The following is a 17,480-nucleotide window of genomic DNA, read 5'->3' on the forward strand; positions in this document are numbered from 1 at the left end:
AACTTCTGGGACAAGTTCGGAGTAAAGGCAATCTGTTGCGCAATGGAAGCAGAGCAGGAACACAAAGGCGGCGAGGAACAGATGAAGCAGCTGACACCGGAGCAAAAGAAGCAGTTGGAGCAGGCAATCCGGAAATTTCCTAGAGCTGTAGAGGGAACGCTGGGTCGCACGAAGTTATACGAGCATCGCATCGACGTAGGCAACGCACCACCTCGCAAGCAACGGCATTATCCCATGTCGCCGTATGTTCTGCAGGAGGTGAACAGGGAGATCGACCGAATGATCGCACTCGATGTCATCGAGGAGGCACAGTTCTCGCCGTGGAACAATCCACTAGTCGCCGTGAAGAAGAAGACTGGGCAATATCGTGTCTGCCTGGATGCCCGTCACCTAAATTCCGTCATGGTAAATGAAGGCTACCCAATTCCGCAGATAGCAGCGATCACCAACAACCTCCGAAGCAGCAAATACATCTCGTCGATCGATCTCAAAGATGCTTTCTGGCAGCTACCGCTCCATCCACAATCGAGACCGCTGACGGCGTTCACCGTTCCATCCAGAGGCCACTTTCAATTCAAAGTGGTGCCTTTCGGACTGTGTACGGCCAGCCAAGCTCTAGCGCGGCTCATGACGCACCTGTTCGCCGATCTAGAGCCGCTGGTATTCCACTACTTAGACGACATAATCATCTGCTCGGAGACCTTCGAAGAGCACATCGCTCTGCTCGAAGAAGTAGCACGCCGGCTACGACAAGCGAATCTCACGATCTCTTCGGAGAAGTCCATGTTCTGCAGGAAGAGCATGAAATACCTAGGCTACGTGATCGACGAGCAAGGTTGGCGAGTAGATGACGAAAAGATTCAGGCCATCGTACAGTTCCCCACTCCAAATACCCGGAAAGAAGTGCAACGGTTCCTAGGTGTCTGCAACTGGTACCGACGCTTCATCGCAGGATTCTCGCAGTTGGCATCACCGCTCACGAACCTAACATCGGCCAAGACGAAGTTCCGGTGGAATCCAGTAGCTGAAGAAGCCTTCCTCAAGCTGAAAGCAGCTCTGGTCTCTGCTCCGGTACTAGCGATGCCGGACTACAGCAAACCGTTCGCGATAGCGTGCGATGCCAGCGACACAGCGATCGGAGCAGTGCTAACACAAGAGACCGACGGCGAAGAACATCCGATCGGATACTTCTCGCAGAAATTGTCAGCGTCGGAGAGGAAGTACTCCGTCACGGAGCGGGAGTGTCTCGCGGTGATCCGAGCGATCGAAAAGTTCAGAGCCTATGTGGAAGGAATCAGGTTCGTCGTCCATTGCGATCACGCAGCGCTCAGCTACTTAAAGTCGATGAAGAACCCAACGGCCTTGATGAGCCGATGGCTGTTGCGGCTGAATGCGTTCGACTTCGAAATTCGATACCGGAAAGGTTCTATCAACGTGGTACCGGATGCTCTGTCGAGAACGGTAGCAGAAGCAGTATTCACCGTAGACCAGGTGCAGGATCCGTGGTACAAGAAGCTGGTGGAGAGAGTGCAGACTGAAGGCGAGCGGTTTCCAGACTTCCGAATCGCAAACAACACCTTGTTCAAGAACTGCCGCTGCAAGGACGAGGTCGGAGCAGTATTCCACAGGTGGAAGCAGGTGGTACCCAAGGAAGAAAGGTTGCAGCTGATCCGGAGATTCCACGACGAACCGGCGTCCGCGCATTTAGGCCTCTACAAAACATGGCACAAGCTACAAGCCCACTACTATTGGCCGCAGATGCAGCAGGAAATCAGCGATTACGTGAGGAGCTGTCCGACTTGCAAAGCGTGCAAGGCATCTGGAACGAAGATGATGCCGCAAATGGGGAATCCCAAGCCGGCGAAGATCCCGTGGGAGATGATATCGGTGGACTTTGTCGGTCCGCTCACTCGTTCCAAGCGCGGAAACACGGTATTGTTGGTGCTAGTAGATTGGGTCAGCAAATACGTGATCGTCAAGCCAATGCGCGCAGCAGATTCACAGAAAATGGTGGAGTTCCTGGAAGAAGAGGTGTGCCTGAAGTTCTCGCGTCCACGGCTGATATTGTCCGACAATGGGAAGCAGTTCGAATCGATGGTCTTCAAGTCCTGGCTGGCGAAGAACAAGATCGGCCACATGAAGACAGCTTTCTACTGCCCACAGGTCAACAACGCGGAGCGCGTTAACCGCGTCGTAGTCACCTGCATCCGAGCATTGCTGGACGGCGATCATCGAGAGTGGGACGAGAAGCTACCGGCAATCACGGCAGCGATCAACGAGGCCAGGCACGAGGCAACGGGTGTGAGTCCGCACGAAGCGAATTTCGGACGACACCTACTGCTACACACGGACCTCTACACGCAGCAAGAACTGAACACGCCGGAAGACCCAAAAGTTGCGCAGGATCTACGGCTATCAACGATTCGCCGAATACAGAAGCTGATCATCGATTGCATCAAAAACAGCCACCAGCGGGCGAAACAACGATACAACCTCCGCACAAGATTAGTGGCGTTTAAAGTCGGAGATCTGGTGTGGCGTCGAACGTTCATCCTCTCATCGAAAGCGGACCAGATCAACAGCAAGCTGGAGCCGAAATTCGTTCCGGCAATAGTGAAGGAGATCCTCGGGACGAACTTGTACCTGCTGGAGGACGTGATGAGTGGGAAGAAAGGCAGATTCCATGCGAAGGACATTAAAGCGGATTAAGCGTAAAGTGTAAAGCTATGTACGCAGGCAGTGCCTGTCAACCAAGAAGCGAAAGCTGACAAAAACACCAAATGGGATCAGTGACAACGAGCAGAGGCGAGCACAGTATCCACAATTCTGCTTCGCCTCAGCTATACCGATTAGGAGATTTCTGTAAGGAAACAAATTTTAATTTCCGAAGAATCTAAATCACTCTCACCTATCTCTAAAAATTTGTTATTATTTCCCTTCACAATTACAAAGATGAAGCAAAGTTTTAATGAAACATTCTTAAGGAATCACGGCTTTCAAATTCTGTTTCAAGCATAATCTTATTCTTTTCTTATAATCCGAACAAGCATAGTAAAAACTACCAAAAACAAATCTCGAAAACTAATTCAAACAGACTCAAGTCAAAAAAGTATACAAACTTACTTTATCGATTCTAAGTGTTTCGCAGACGAAATTCTACACATTTCGCTCTGAACCAACTTGATTTTTCATTTTTAGAACGATAAATTTCCGAATTGACAAAACGACGAAAGTAAGATTTTCAACTTTCGCAACCTAACCACTACTTTCGCCGCTCCGCTGTATGAAGAGACAAAGTGACTTAAGCACGAATCAAAACAAAACACTACTTAAGTCGATTTTACACTGGTACAAAAACGACGCATGTAACTGAATAAATCGGCTTATCATTTTGTAATAAGTTTTCTGTGGGAAATAATAGGAACTCCCCAGTTTTTGAACGCGAGCATATTGTATGCAAAATTTATGCTATGTAGGGTGATGTACTAGTATCCATCGTATTAAGCATTGATCAGTGAGAGCTGCAATTTTCCCAGTATTGCAGTGAATGATGCTAATACAAACCGATGCCAAACAATTCTTTCTCAAAACGGCTTTAGCATTGTACAATAACTTTTTGATAAATCTTGATCTGTTTTTGGAAATAATGCAAAGAAAATGCATCCTATCTTATTCTCAATCCGTCGTATCGTTTTCAACTCCGTCGCAATCAGTTTCCAGATTCGTCCCACAACTTACGGCTCACTGTGATGTATTGAGTGGTTAAAACACAATATATCAACGCTATAATAAAATGTTTTACTAGAATATATAGATCTACGGGCATCTCCCTCCATTCCTTCAGCATGATGGAATATACTAATTTCCTTTAAAATTCATTGTTCGTCATCAAAATTCAGCCCAAACATATGAACACAATTCCTTTTGACCGTACAATTATGGCATTTGCTCACAGTACAGCGAAAACAACACAATCAAAGGAATCGTATTTTTACGTCGAGCGTCGCGCACACTTTGATGCGCACAAGCTCTTTTTTCCCAGTACGACGGATAAAACTTTGTTTACATTCTCAATCAAACGCGGCGGTTGAGGAAATTTCGTAAAATTTGGTGATTTATTGAAGTTTTACGGCGTGTGATTGGAATGTGTTCCTTCAGTGAAGAAGTACGAAGGTTTTCCATAGAGAAAATAAGTGCCCGGCAAAGTAAGTCACCCACGGGGGCGGGAAGAAACTTGTGTTTGAAAGTGGTGTGACTGATGTCGATCGCTAAGCATTTCTCTCAAATCGTGTTCGTCCATGCGATTTCGGTGAAAAAGTGAAAAGTGGATAATTGAACTGAAGTTATTTATCGAAATACAGTAGTTTCATTGCATTTTTGGTGTACAGGTGGACGAATCATAAAAGCTTTTACAAAATTACATTCAAAAAATGAATCTATGTTGCAGGTAAGTTGGAATTCCCGCCGTAGTGGAACATTTTAAGTTTGATACGACGAATAGTAGCTCTTACGACGAAGTAGAACAAAACCCTACACGGCGAAAAAATGTTAAAACTGCGATTCAATTTAAAACAGTTTTAGAAGACAGGTTGTTATTCTTTTGAATATTAATTTTCTCAAAATCGCATGGAAGTTACTTACGTCGATTTGAAAAAGTAATCGAGAAATGGTTTGGAAATGTTAGGAGAATTTCTTTAAAAAACTGTATTTCACCTAAAATCACAACGAAAAATTTTTTTTATGCGTCCAGTAGATTCTATAGATTTGTTTTATGCCATATGAACTGTATATTACCTTAGAGTTGTTCAAAGTACCTTTCAGATAACATTAAATAGTTCTCAGGCAGTTTTCAGTAAGAAATAATAAATTAAAGAATATGAATATATTCTTGCAGGAATTAAGCCAATAATTAAATGTGTTCTAAACTTCAGAAGATTAGGCTATTTATGATACTATTGATGACTTTCATAAAAAATCTTGTAAAAGCACCTTTAGAATTTCAGAAACAATTCGAATTATATGTTAGGGGCCGTCCATAAATTACGCAAGGAGTTATGGGAGGATGGGCATTTGAGATTTCTTATGCGCCATAAAAGATATTTCAACTGTCATACATCTTACGATGTGGGGAGGGGGTGTCGAAAAGCCGCCAAAACTGTCTAATGTTATTTATGGATAGCTCCTTAACTTTGATTAGGGGGCGCTCAAATGGAGACTCGCCAAGGGCGCCATGAGGTCACGCTACGGCTCTGGTTCCGATACGTTCAAGCTATGCACACAGGCGGTGCCTGTTAACCAGTATCAGTAGCAGTCGAAAACACCAATCACTGGGAGATTTGACCACGTATGCTGAGAGTGAGATCCCGCTACAATACGCTCCAGTTCAGCAACCCTAATCAAGACTGGCAAGGATTTCCGTTTATCCGAGCGAGGTTCCACAACGATAAAGCTATGTCCACAGGCGAAGCCTGTCAACAATTAGTACCATACTCCAAAATTCAAAATAAAATTTTGAAAATGATTCTGAGGCTTCCTCCCTGGTATAGTACCAATGAGTTACATAGGATATCCAATGTTGAAACATTGGAACAAATGTCAAATAAAATAATCAATAATTTCAGGCAAAAATCGTTACAATCTTCTATTGCCACGATTAATGCGTTATATGATTAGGTTAAGTTAGGTTAAGTATATTAAAAACTTTTTTTTTTCTCTTATAAGCAGGTGAAATCAACTCACCTGTAAAAAATCTGAACTGCTACGGCAAATGAAATGTAATATGTTGTTAACAAAATGTTAATAAAATCTTAGATTTGTTTTACCAAATTAGGATGATAGTGTTGTCTAATAACACAGAACACCTAGATATAAGAAATAATGAATGTAATGTTTGGAATGATACTAATATCATTTTATTTAAAAAAAAAAAAAAAAAAAAAAAAGTACCATACTCCAAAACACGTACCAAGCGGAAAATGGCAAAATATCAGGTGTGATGAGCAACAACTTCTTAACGACTACCTCTCCACCTCGATAACTCGGCAGCTTCGTTGTAGATAACGATCTTAGCCAGAAAAGTGAACACGATTTGCGTCCAGGGGAAGAGAACCAAAATGCGGTACACAAACACTTCCATCGCGCCAGGAGGTGTACCGTGCGCCGTTCGCGAAGCGGGAGAAATCGCACCCTACGTCACTGGGAACGGGGAGTAGGGATCTCGGCAATGCACCAGATGTATTTTCTGATAGGAGGAGTGGAGACCCGGAGATCGACGACCAAAAATCGGTTCGACGCGGAGTTGAAGCTTACGGCCACTATCGGGCGCAGTGAGACAGCAACTGGACGGCATTGAGAGGAGGACGTAATTAGAGCCTACTAAGGGCTCGGGAGATTGGAACCCTGAAAACCATCGTGAGTAGGGAGACTCCAAATACCATCATCAAGAAGCGGACAAGCAAGCAGCCTACGAAGGGCACGGGAGATTGGAACTCTGAAAACCATCTTGAGTAGGGAGGCTCCAAATACCATCATCAAGAAGCGGTCATGTAAGCAGCCCACGAAGGGCACGGGAGATTGGAACCCTGAAAACCATCGTGAGTAGGGAGGCTCCAAATACCATCATCAAGAAGCGGACAAGCAAGCAGCCTATGTCAGGCGTGGGAGACTGTGACCCCGAAGTCCACAAGAGGGAGACTCCAGATACCAGAAATAGACAGCGAGCAAAGTGCATCGTAGACCATATCCACAGCGAGCTGCCAACCAAGTAGAGGAAGCCCCACACCAAAACACACCAAATGGTCATGCCGTTCGCCGAACGAGATAAATCGAGCACACCATCTAGATTCGACCACCCACTACACAGAGCTATGAGTGACACAACTACAAAGACACAAAACACGATCTCGGTAATCCAAGCACATCCAAGACTGGATGAGTGCACACAAACCCTCAAGTGTTTCCAGTCAATCCAAATGCGTGGCCAAGGGTTAATGATCTGGGGGTCGTCATGAAATCATCATCCCAAGGTAACGCGACCAGGAGCGCGGTAAAACTCCATTCTCGGGCTCATGACGATTTAGTCGCGGAAATGCTTCTTTTCTCAGTTTTTATGCACAAACCAATACAAACCAACTTTGTCCTTGTAAAAAGTCTGTAAATATAGCTTCTATGTTTAGTGTGCGATTAAGCCTATTTTAGCCAATACAATAGGCTAGAATCCGATTTGAATGTTTTGCCGTAGTTTGCTCGGATTTGTAGAAGCTGGACAAGGACTTTGGTCAGAGACGATTTGAGAGGTCGAAGATTCTGCCAGGCGCAGCTGGCGTGATATTGAGTCTAGGATTAAGGTTATGCAGTTTAGGTGATTTGATTTGGCAAGCAACCAAGGCTTGCGTATATGAGTTTAGTTTACGGTATAAGGTTAAAGAACCAGAAGTAACTTGAGGTCTGCTCAAGCGTTTAGTTGACCGACTTGTCTCTGACCATCATCCTAGGAGGATGATTGAAAATTTTGTGAATTTTTCATAAATCGTTTGATCATCGATTTATGAAAAATTCTTCCGCTACGGTAGAGTTGTGTTACGTTTAGATTAGTTTGTTTATCGTAACAAAATTAAGCTTGTAAAGACAAAACTCAATTCCTTGTAAAACCTACGAAATTAGAATTTGTCGCCACGCACGCCTACATCATAAAACACTTATTGCCATGCTGCACCATAATAACAACGGAAAACGGAGGATATCATTCGTTCCGTGCATATCGCTTTCGAACAACAACCGCCGATTCAAAACACCGGTCGCTAAAAGCCTTTTCAAATCAGCGGTACGAACCAGCACCGCCAAGCGGAGAAAGCGAGAACCTCGAAAACGTCACTATCCACGGCAAGTGACAGCTGCAGGACTCTATCGAAGGCTCTGCCACGTCATCGCCATTCGTCCAGTTCGCTCGATCGCGTTGGTCGCGACATCGCGTGTGAAATAGGAATCATCCTCTGGCCACAACCAGAAACCAACCGAGGACACGGGCCTACGATCCAGTCGGTAAGCCAATCAGAACCTGCTCAAGAATGTTCAATAATCAGATTCCCGTTCTGCAGACGTGAGACTCGGGATTGTCACACCACGAGGCCGGCAGTAGACGCCAGAGCCGCCATTTTGCCGGACTGCGATTTCACCGGGTCTAGCACTAAGTTGACCGTGCGGCCAATTGGAGGACGAGAGTAGGCTATCACTACGGTCACCAAACGCTTCCATCGCGCCAGGAAGTAGACCGTGCGCCGTTCACGATACGGGAGAAATTGTACCCTGTAATCCTGGAAACGGGAGCAGGGAACTCGCCAGTGCACCAGATAGTGTCCTGGATGGGAGGAGCGGAGACCCGGAGTTCGACGACCAAAAATCGGTTCGGCGCGGAGTTAAGGCTTACGGCCACCATCAGGTGCAACGGGGTATCATTTGGAGAGCACTGGGAGTGGCAGCTGGTCCAGAAAGAGCTAGTCGGTGAGTACGAGTTGAACACAAAGAGAAGTGACCCCTTATTGAGCTTGCGCTGTACCGTAGGTGAATCGCGGCGCGCAGATTCGCACCAAGTTGATCGTGCGACCGATTGGAGGGCGAGAGTCGGCAATCACTGCCGGGAACGGCACGAAGCAAAAACCCCTGAAAGGGTAGGTCACAACGCAATCCGTAACGCCAGCATAACCTAACCGGTCGTGGACAGGGTTTTTGTTTTTGATTTCCAGTTTCATCATTCCGCTCGCTGCAGCAAGTCGACCGGAAATTCACGAACGACACGACGCGCTAAGGCCTCTCGGACGGCTGGTAGTCGATTGAGGAAGCATCGCCGGAGAATTGCCCATCGGCGAATGACGGCAGCGAGAATCGGTGAGGAGTCGAGGACCAGTCGGACCGCCCCGGTCGGAGCGAATCCAGGAGCGTGAATTGAACGCGGGTGCGGGTGCGATCGAAGGAAGGCACCGAGGAATGAGGTGCAGAGGCGTGGCGGCTGGTAGGAAGGGGCGCCCCATGAAGTAGTAAGTAAGAGAAGAAGAATGCAAGTAGAAGTTTAAGAGAAAAGGTAGTAGGAGAAGGAATGTAGGAAGTAGAAGAGAGGAAATAGGTGAGTGAACCCAAAATATATGTATTAAATTGAGTTTTGGCACTGTTTTTTGGATTTGTTGGTGCTGTGGCCCTCCAGTCTTTGTGTGATTCGCTTTTCGGTGGTTTTCGCTCTACCTTCTACCGGAGAACTCGCAAAAAACGTTAAACGCCTAGAGTTATGCAATGCCCTACAAATGCTCGTTATTCACTCAATTTCGTTCGAATCATACTCCATTATCAAAGTTACCCCAAAACAGAAAACCAACTTTCGATTATATGAAAAATTATGTATCCATTCAAAATAAATCTTTTGCCAATTTATTGACTGTAATCGATAGCTAGGATGCCAGTACTTGTTTTAAAAATATAAATTGTAAATCTTTGAAACAGCATGCAAAAATATTCAAGTTTTCTTCGAAAAAACTATCAAAGTTACCCCGTTTTACGGTACTTCTAAAGATTCAATCATGAGTCCCACAAAAAAGATTAAATCAGGAGTTCCATTAGGGTTACCATTTGGAGTTTCTCTAGGTATTCAATCGGAAGTTCCTCTAGGGATTTCATCATGAGTTTTTCTGGGGATTTCATCAGATGTTCTTCTAGAGATTCCATCTGAAATTTATCTAGGGATTCCATCAGGATTTCAACAGAAACTCCTCTAGGAATCCCATCAGGATTTCCTCTAGCAATTCTATGAGCAGTTTCTCTAGAGATTCCAACAGGAGTTTCATCAGAGATTCCACATGTAGTTCCTCCTGGACTTCTATTAGGAGTTCTTCTAGGGATTCCATCAGGAGTTCTTCTAACGATTTCATAAGGAGTTCCACAAATGATTCCATCAGGAGTTCCTTCACGGATATCTTTAGGAATTCTTCCAAGAATTCCATCTGGAATCCCTCCAGGAATTCCATCAGCTGTTACTATAGGGATTCTATAAGGAGCATCTTTAGGGCTTGCATCAGAGTCCCTCTGGCGATTTCATTAGGAGTTCCTCCAGGGATTCCATCAAGAGTTCCTTCAGAGATTCCACATGGAATTTTTCCAGAGATTCTATCAGAAGTTCCATCAAATATTATATCAGGAGTACTTCGAGAAATTGCATCAAGATTTCTTCTAGGGATATCATAAGAAGTTCCTCTAGCGATTCTATTAGAAGTTCTATCGGGAGTCTTATCAGAAATTCCTCCAAGGATTTTATCAGGAGTTTCTATAGAGATTACTTCAGGAGTTCTTCTAGAGATTATATCAGAAGTTCCTCCAATGATTCTATCTCGAGTTCTTTCGAGAATATCTCTAGGAATTCCTCCAAGGATTTCATCAGGAGTTCCTTTAGGGATTCTATCAGAAGTGCCTCTGAGAATACTTCTGAGGAATTCATCAGGAATTACTCCACGGATTCCATTAGGAGTTCCTTCAGAGATTGCATCTGGAGTTCCTTCAATAATATCTTTGGGAGTTCCTCCAAGGATTCCAAGTGTAGACATGAAACGTCACAAGGGGGTGATTCAAAATTTGTGGCAAGCTAGCGTAAAAAGCTGGATAGATTCCTTCAGGAGTTTTTCTAGAGATTACATCAGCACCATTCTACCTGGAACTTCTCCAGGGATTACATCAGGAATTCTTTTAGGGATTTTGTAGGAGGATTTCATTAGAAGTTCCTTTAGATATTCCACCTAGAATTCCTCCAGGGATTCTATCAAAAGTTCATGTAGGAATTCCATCAGGAGTTCCTTCGAAGATTGCACCTGGAATTTCTCTAGAGATTATATCAGGAATTTCTCAAGAAATTCCATGAGAATTTCTTCTTGGAATTTTAAAAGGAGTTCCACCAGGCATATTATCAAGAATCTCTCCAGGGATTTCATCAGTAGTTTTCATAAGGATCTCGTTAGATCACGTCTTCTGAGGATTACTGCAGGGGTTTCTCTATGGATTTCATTGGAAGTCCTTCTAGGGATTTAATTAGGAGTTCTTCCAATGATTTCATCAGGAGTTCCTTCAAGAATATCAAAAGTTTCTGTAGGAATTCGTTTAGGAGTTCTATCAGAGATTCTACCTGGCAGTCCTACAGGAATTTTATCAAGAGTTTCTCTAGGGGTTCCATCAGAACTTCCACCAGAAGTTCTTCCAAGGATTCCATCAGAAGTATCTCTAGGAGTTTCGGCAGGGATTCCATCAGAAGTTTTTTCATGGATTCCTTTTGAAATACTTCTAAGATTTCATTCAAGAACTCCATCATTAACACCTTTTGGGATTCCATCAGAAACTCCTCCTTTCTTATAAGGATTTTGAAACTGGAATTACTCATGAGATTCCTACCGGAATTTCTCAAGGATTCTCTAAAGCAATTCCTGGTGGATTCCTTGGAAAAAATCCTTCAAGAAATACTGGAAGGAATTGATGTATATTTTTATAGGAATCCTTGGAAAAATTTCTGGAAGGAATCTCATGAGTAATTCCAGTAATAAAATGGTCGAATGCCTCGTAGTGTCCCTTCAGGTATACAAGGAAGAATCTTTGAAAGGAACATTGGAAAATTTATAAAATAATTTATTGATGATTTCCTAGAAGAATCCCCTTAGAATAACCTGGGGAAACCTCTCAGAAAAATGCAAGCGGAATCTCTATAGGAATTCCTGGTACAATCCCGTGTAGGACGTATTTTAAATTACTTTGCAATATTTCTTGTGGATTTCTCGAAAACTTCCTGATGGAATCCCTGGAGCAATTCCTTGATGAACCCTTGGATAAATTCTGGGTAGAATCACTGTAAGAGTCCCTGAAGTAAATCTCTGCATGCATTTCTGTAGGGAATTTTGAATGAATTGTGTAGGAATACCATAAGCAATCCCTGGATGAACGTTTGGATCAATCGCTGAAGGATTTTTTGGAGGTATTTGTAGGGAAATCACTAATAGGAGCAATTCCTGGTGGAATTCCTGTATTTATCTCTTGACAGGGATTTATTCAGCCATCTCTTTAAGAACCTCTAGAGGAATCCCTGATGAAACCGCAGAAAAAGAATCTCTATAGAATCTGTTTAGAAATTCCCAAAGTTTCACTGGAGCAATTCCTAAATAAATCTTTGGAGGTTTTTTTGGTAGAAGTCTCGAAGTAAGCATTGTGATTCATCTCTGAATATATTCTTTGTGAAGTATTTGGATGAATCCCCAGAGGTCGCCGTAAAAAAATACAAGAAAGATCCGCTGAAGAAATTACTTTTGGAATTTCTGAAGCAATACCTGGTGGAATTTGAGACGGCGTACTAGGAGGAAGCCCTGAGAAAAGTCCTGGTGAAATACTTGAGTGAATTTCTGGTAATGAATTTCTTGCGAAGTATCTGAAAGAGTTCGTGATGTGATTCCTGAATAATGCATGATGGAATCCTTGGAACTAACTTGTAGAGAAATCCGAGATGAGCCAGTCTCGGGCTGCAAATCTCGTTAATAAAGATAATAATAATAATTGTAGAGAAATGTCTGAAGGAATCTTCAAAGAAATTGTTATTGCAATCTCTGGAAGAAATCTTGGAGGCAGCCTTGGAGTACGCTCTGAAAAATTACTGAAGAAATCACTAGAGGAATTGTTGACGTAGGACTACGTCTTACTTCTCTATACAGGAGTGAAATTGGAATTTCAAAACCAAGAGCGTCACGTTGGCATGACATATTTTAAACATTTATAACTTTTTGCTGGCTTAACGAAATTCTTGATTAGCACCTCAATCGAAAGACAAAACATCGAAGGTTTATATCGTTTACTTACTGAATCCTACATACCTGTCCAAATATTTTGATAACTGTTTTAAAAGAGAACGTTGATTTTAAGCAAATCTATAAATAGGGGTCCTAGAGAAAAATTGGAGTCATTTGCTTTTCACTATTCGCCTGGATCGCATCTCAACAGGCAACAGGTCTATTTGCTCTGACCGGGCGTGCTTCTCAGGCACAGACATCGATAGCGAAGGATCCACCCCGAGTAATGCAGTAACTGCAGCTGTCATTCAGATTATACTGTAATTATAGCACCTATGGCGTGCCGCCATGAGTTGACTGCAGAGCAGAGGGTTCGCTCTGCGGAGGCTGGTTCCCTGTTACAATGTTCAAGACGGCTAGGAGAAGCAGTTTGCCTTGGCTTTTTCTTCTGCATATGATAAAGTGTTGCATCGGTTCGGGTTGCAGATCATCTCCTAATAAGGGAGCATGATGCACAAATGCAAAAATGATCAAATTATCAGAAAAGCTCTCAGTAAATGCTAGTGTAGCTGAGAAGCAGGCTCTACCCTAGTTGGGACCTAATTCCAGAAAGAGGATGATTATTTTTCCCTGATTCTAATTTAAATCAGTCGAAACCAACAGTCAGATAAAACTCTAATGCATAGCCCTAAAAGTGCAAAACTTCAAAAGAAGGAAAATCATTTGTTAGAAATGCAATTGAAATGCTTATAAACTCTGTAATGCATGAAGAACAGCCTGCATTAAAAAATATACAGGCAAGATGTAAAAGTGAAATCTATGAAGAACGGTCGATTATAAAAGAAGGAATAACCGTCGATACAAGTGTCTACAGCAGTATAAAACCACTATAATGTATAACTCCAAAAGAACAGCCAATGTTTCAAAGAAGGACAAATCTCTATTGAAAATGTATCAAATAAAAAGCTAATAATAATTACTTTATGCTTCGGAGTATCAAAATAATAACAACCGACATTCAGAAAATTAATCTTTTGTTGGAAAAATAATAGCATTCATACAAATTATTGCTCCAAACGATAGTTCTGAAGAACAGCTATCATCTAAAAGAAGGAAAAACTTCAGATGAGAAGGGAGGAATTTGTGATTAAAATGTTAGCTACTGAATGTACGATAATCCTTTAAACGGTACAATTTGGACTTTTCGTCCATTCGACCTTTTGTCCATTCGACCTTTTGTCCATTCGACCTTTTATCCATTCGACCTTTTGTCCATTCGACCTTTTTTCTATTCGACCTTTTGTCCTTCGACCTTTTGTCATTCGACCTTCTGTCCTTCGACCTTTTGTCCTACAACCGTAATTAAGAGACCATAGATTCATGGAAATATGGAATCATGGAATAGGAATGCTTTGGAAAGCTGTTTCAAGAGACCATCGTAGTAAACATTTATTTTTTTTGCATGCTTCCATGAGTCGATATCGAGTTATAGAACATCGACCCATGGAGGTTTTATTTTAATTTTTTTTTTCTATCTTTATTAACGAGATTTTTAGCCCTGGGCTAGTTCATCTCGGGACCAACGGCTTTACTTCCCTTCCGAAGGAAGTCGTCACTGAAATTTTTAGTGACTATCTCGGGGATGGGATTCGATCCCAGGTCCTCGGCGTGAGAAACATGGAGGTTTTACTGTAAATTAATTAAAAAAAAAACTCGAATATTTAGCGCACATTTTTGTCACTCAGCACGGGTTTCGCCAGTTCCACCTCAGGTTCAAAAACATGAAATATGAAAACCATTCATTAACTCATTACGCGTGGAAAAGATGGACAAATTATGGGTGAAATTATGAAAAAAAAAAACGACTGGGATTCCTAATTCTGAATATTAAAATTATTCTATTGAAAAATCAATTCGTGAAACGTGAAAACTCTTACAAACCACTCAGTCTTGATAGCTAGAGGAAAGCCATTCAAAAGTTTTAATGCAACTATTTCTACAAATACAGTGATACCTCCATGAGTCGATGTTCCATAACTCGATATCGACTCATGGAACCATACTAAAACCAAAAAGTCGATGGTCCCTTCAGATATCGACTCATGGAGGTTTGACTGTACAATGGATTTTTAACTTATGGGAAGTATGCACTTCAACAGAAAATTAAACGCCTATCTCGATGCGTGGGAAGTTTCTTTCCAGAAATGGTCAAGAAAAGCATTGCCCATAACTGCATAACAGTCACATTCGACATTTTTGGCAAATTGGAGTTAACACCATGGAGAGTCATCAAATGGTAAATACTTTTGATCAACTTACTGAAATCTGTGAGATTGTTCTAGAAAATTCTAAAAAAATACCAAGTTGTTTTGTCACATTGGCAATTGTAACCGCATAACAGTCACATTGAAATTATACATGAGCCTCATAATGTAGTAGCAATGAAATTTCTATCAGAATTATTTTCTGACTATTCACCCAATATGCGATATGAGTTGTACAAAATTTCAGCCTCAAATAAGCTCTTTTGAATTCTTAATGATTTTTTGAAATTTTAGTTTCCTCCCATACTGCAGTAAAATGCAAACTTTGTATCCCATTTACTCAATGCCTATTTTTGTCGAATGATACAAATATGCAGTTATGGGCAGAGCACTATTCGTCGATCGTAGTACGCTGTTGAAAAGAAATGTCATTTCAAATGGGCTCGCTGTAGAAAATTTCTGGCGAATAATTTTTTACTTTTCTTGAGCGAAATCGCATACCTAGCTTTATGCTTCATATAACTTATTTTACACACATTTTTCAATTAAAGCGATCAATATTGATATGCTTTACCTTGAAATGGACTCTGTTGGTTTTTTTACATTATTATCATCGTATTTCATGCTGAAAGTTCACAATTATAGATCTGCGAGTTACATTTGATATAGATTTTTGAAAATAATCACGATTTTACCAAAGACAAAAATAAACAATTGTAATAATCCTTACCGTTTTCCGAGAATATTCCGTTCGATGATGATCAAGTTTCTGTTTTCCACTTCTCAAACTTTTTTCTAACAAAATAACAGAAGTTTATCCAAGGCTATATTCCATACGACATTTCAGTGTGAGGCCGACAAATGATTCTAGATTTAACACTGAGAAAACTCGAAATGTTTCAAAGAGTTCTCCAGTTGTTTCTTCTTCGAAAAAATCACTGCTTATTCAAGGATTTTTGTATGTCTGAACAATTGTATAAGAGTGAGAATTTCTTCAAATGACAAAATTTAAATCCAATGCGTCACTGACAACGATACCGATGCTTAGCACCGACGGTAATCACACGTGCAACCTCAGGATAGCTAATTCGTTGCCCTTCGATTCCGAAACCAATTATTTCTTAACACTCTTTTATTACAAAATCACTAACCAAGCTGTTGCAGAGTGACCACTAATGTAGATTTATTTTTCAATTTAGTCAGTGAAATTCGCTCCCAGATAAACACGTTTTCAACCACCAATGTATTACGCCTGATGTTAGGCAACACTAGCATTTTTCAACTGACAAACACCGCACGCATCACTATATTTCCATTTCAATATCGTGAATCCGTTTTGCAATCGCCTCGTTATTCTGGAATCGGGAATTCGTTCAACACCGACAAACGCATTTCCTACTCTTTTGTGGTTGCTCCTAAATTTAGACAGCAAGCGGCAATCCAACACCTTATCACGTCGTAATTTTATATAATAGCAGGCGCGCCGTCTATTATCTATTCCTTAACGGCTGGAACTCACGCACCTCCTCCAACACTTTCCGCGCGCGGATCACAATTATTCCTCAAGCTGCACCGAATTGACAGTTGTACCAACTGACACTGAACTTGTAACCTCAAAAAGAAGCTTATTTTAAGCACCCTTTATCGGGACAACCATCGCCGGCGAAAGCTGTCCAAGGACTGACAAACTCCCTTTCGCAAGACAAGCACTCAGTGGCCATACTGATAAGGAATCGACAGCATTTGGCTTGAATGAACCGAACGTCCTTTCGGTGGCTTTCGTTGGTGTCGTTCAGTATCACCCTGCACTCGGAATGGGCCACGTGCTGCGCAACGACATCAATGAGAAATGGTTCGTTACGGACAGAATCCGCGGATCAAAACAGAGAATCGGTTTGTGAATGAATGGCGATACACTTGCCGTGACCTTACCCTAATGTACAATCAGATGGACAGGACATGGCAATGATGACGACACCCAGCACTAACCTGGTTTGCTTGAAGATTGGCACCCAAGATTTATGTGTCACGCGGTCAATAGTACTCCCGTCTTATTTCTGGCGTTACGTTCCAACTGGGTCAGAGTCTGCTTCTCAGCATTACTTTACGAGGCGAATTACATATATCAGCCTCGGCATGCTGCTTCTCCTATCCGACATAAACATCGTTACAAAATTCATAGTGTAAGGCTAGAGTAGAAAACCAGATAATATTTTATACACTATAATTTAGTGATGCACTCGGACAAATGTTTGGACTTATGCAAACAAGGTAGCGCATTTTTTATAAAAGGGAATTCTGCCAGTATGTTTTTTTTTCCAACTCCTCATATAATGCTTATTATTCTTAAGGTGAAGATGAATCGAAGCCAAAGTTCAAATTTTCAAGAGCACGGATCTGGAGAACCAAACATCTGTTTGAG

At 42.1% G+C, this 17,480-nt stretch overlaps 1 protein-coding gene and 1 long non-coding RNA gene across 2 annotated transcripts in view; one reads left to right on the forward strand and one right to left on the reverse strand.

Moving 5' to 3' along the window:
* LOC23687834 (tachykinin-like peptides receptor 86C) overlaps positions 1-16,724 on the reverse strand; it is a 468,956-nt gene extending 452,232 nt beyond the window's left edge. Inside the window, exon 1 of the mRNA XM_021857584.1 lies at positions 15,789-16,724. The gene's annotated coding sequence lies outside the window, so the exon portion shown is untranslated. The remainder of the gene's footprint in view (positions 1-15,788) is intronic.
* Positions 8,401-9,151, forward strand: LOC110681539. Its single transcript, XR_002503249.1, has 3 exons — positions 8,401-8,499; positions 8,560-8,666; positions 8,720-9,151. It is a non-coding gene; the product is annotated as an uncharacterized LOC110681539 (long non-coding RNA).
* Positions 16,725-17,480: the final 756 nt, after the last annotated feature.

This window comes from Aedes aegypti, chromosome 1 (genome assembly GCF_002204515.2).
Source record: "Aedes aegypti strain LVP_AGWG chromosome 1, AaegL5.0 Primary Assembly, whole genome shotgun sequence".
NCBI classification, from domain to species: Eukaryota; Metazoa; Arthropoda; class Insecta; order Diptera; family Culicidae; genus Aedes; species Aedes aegypti.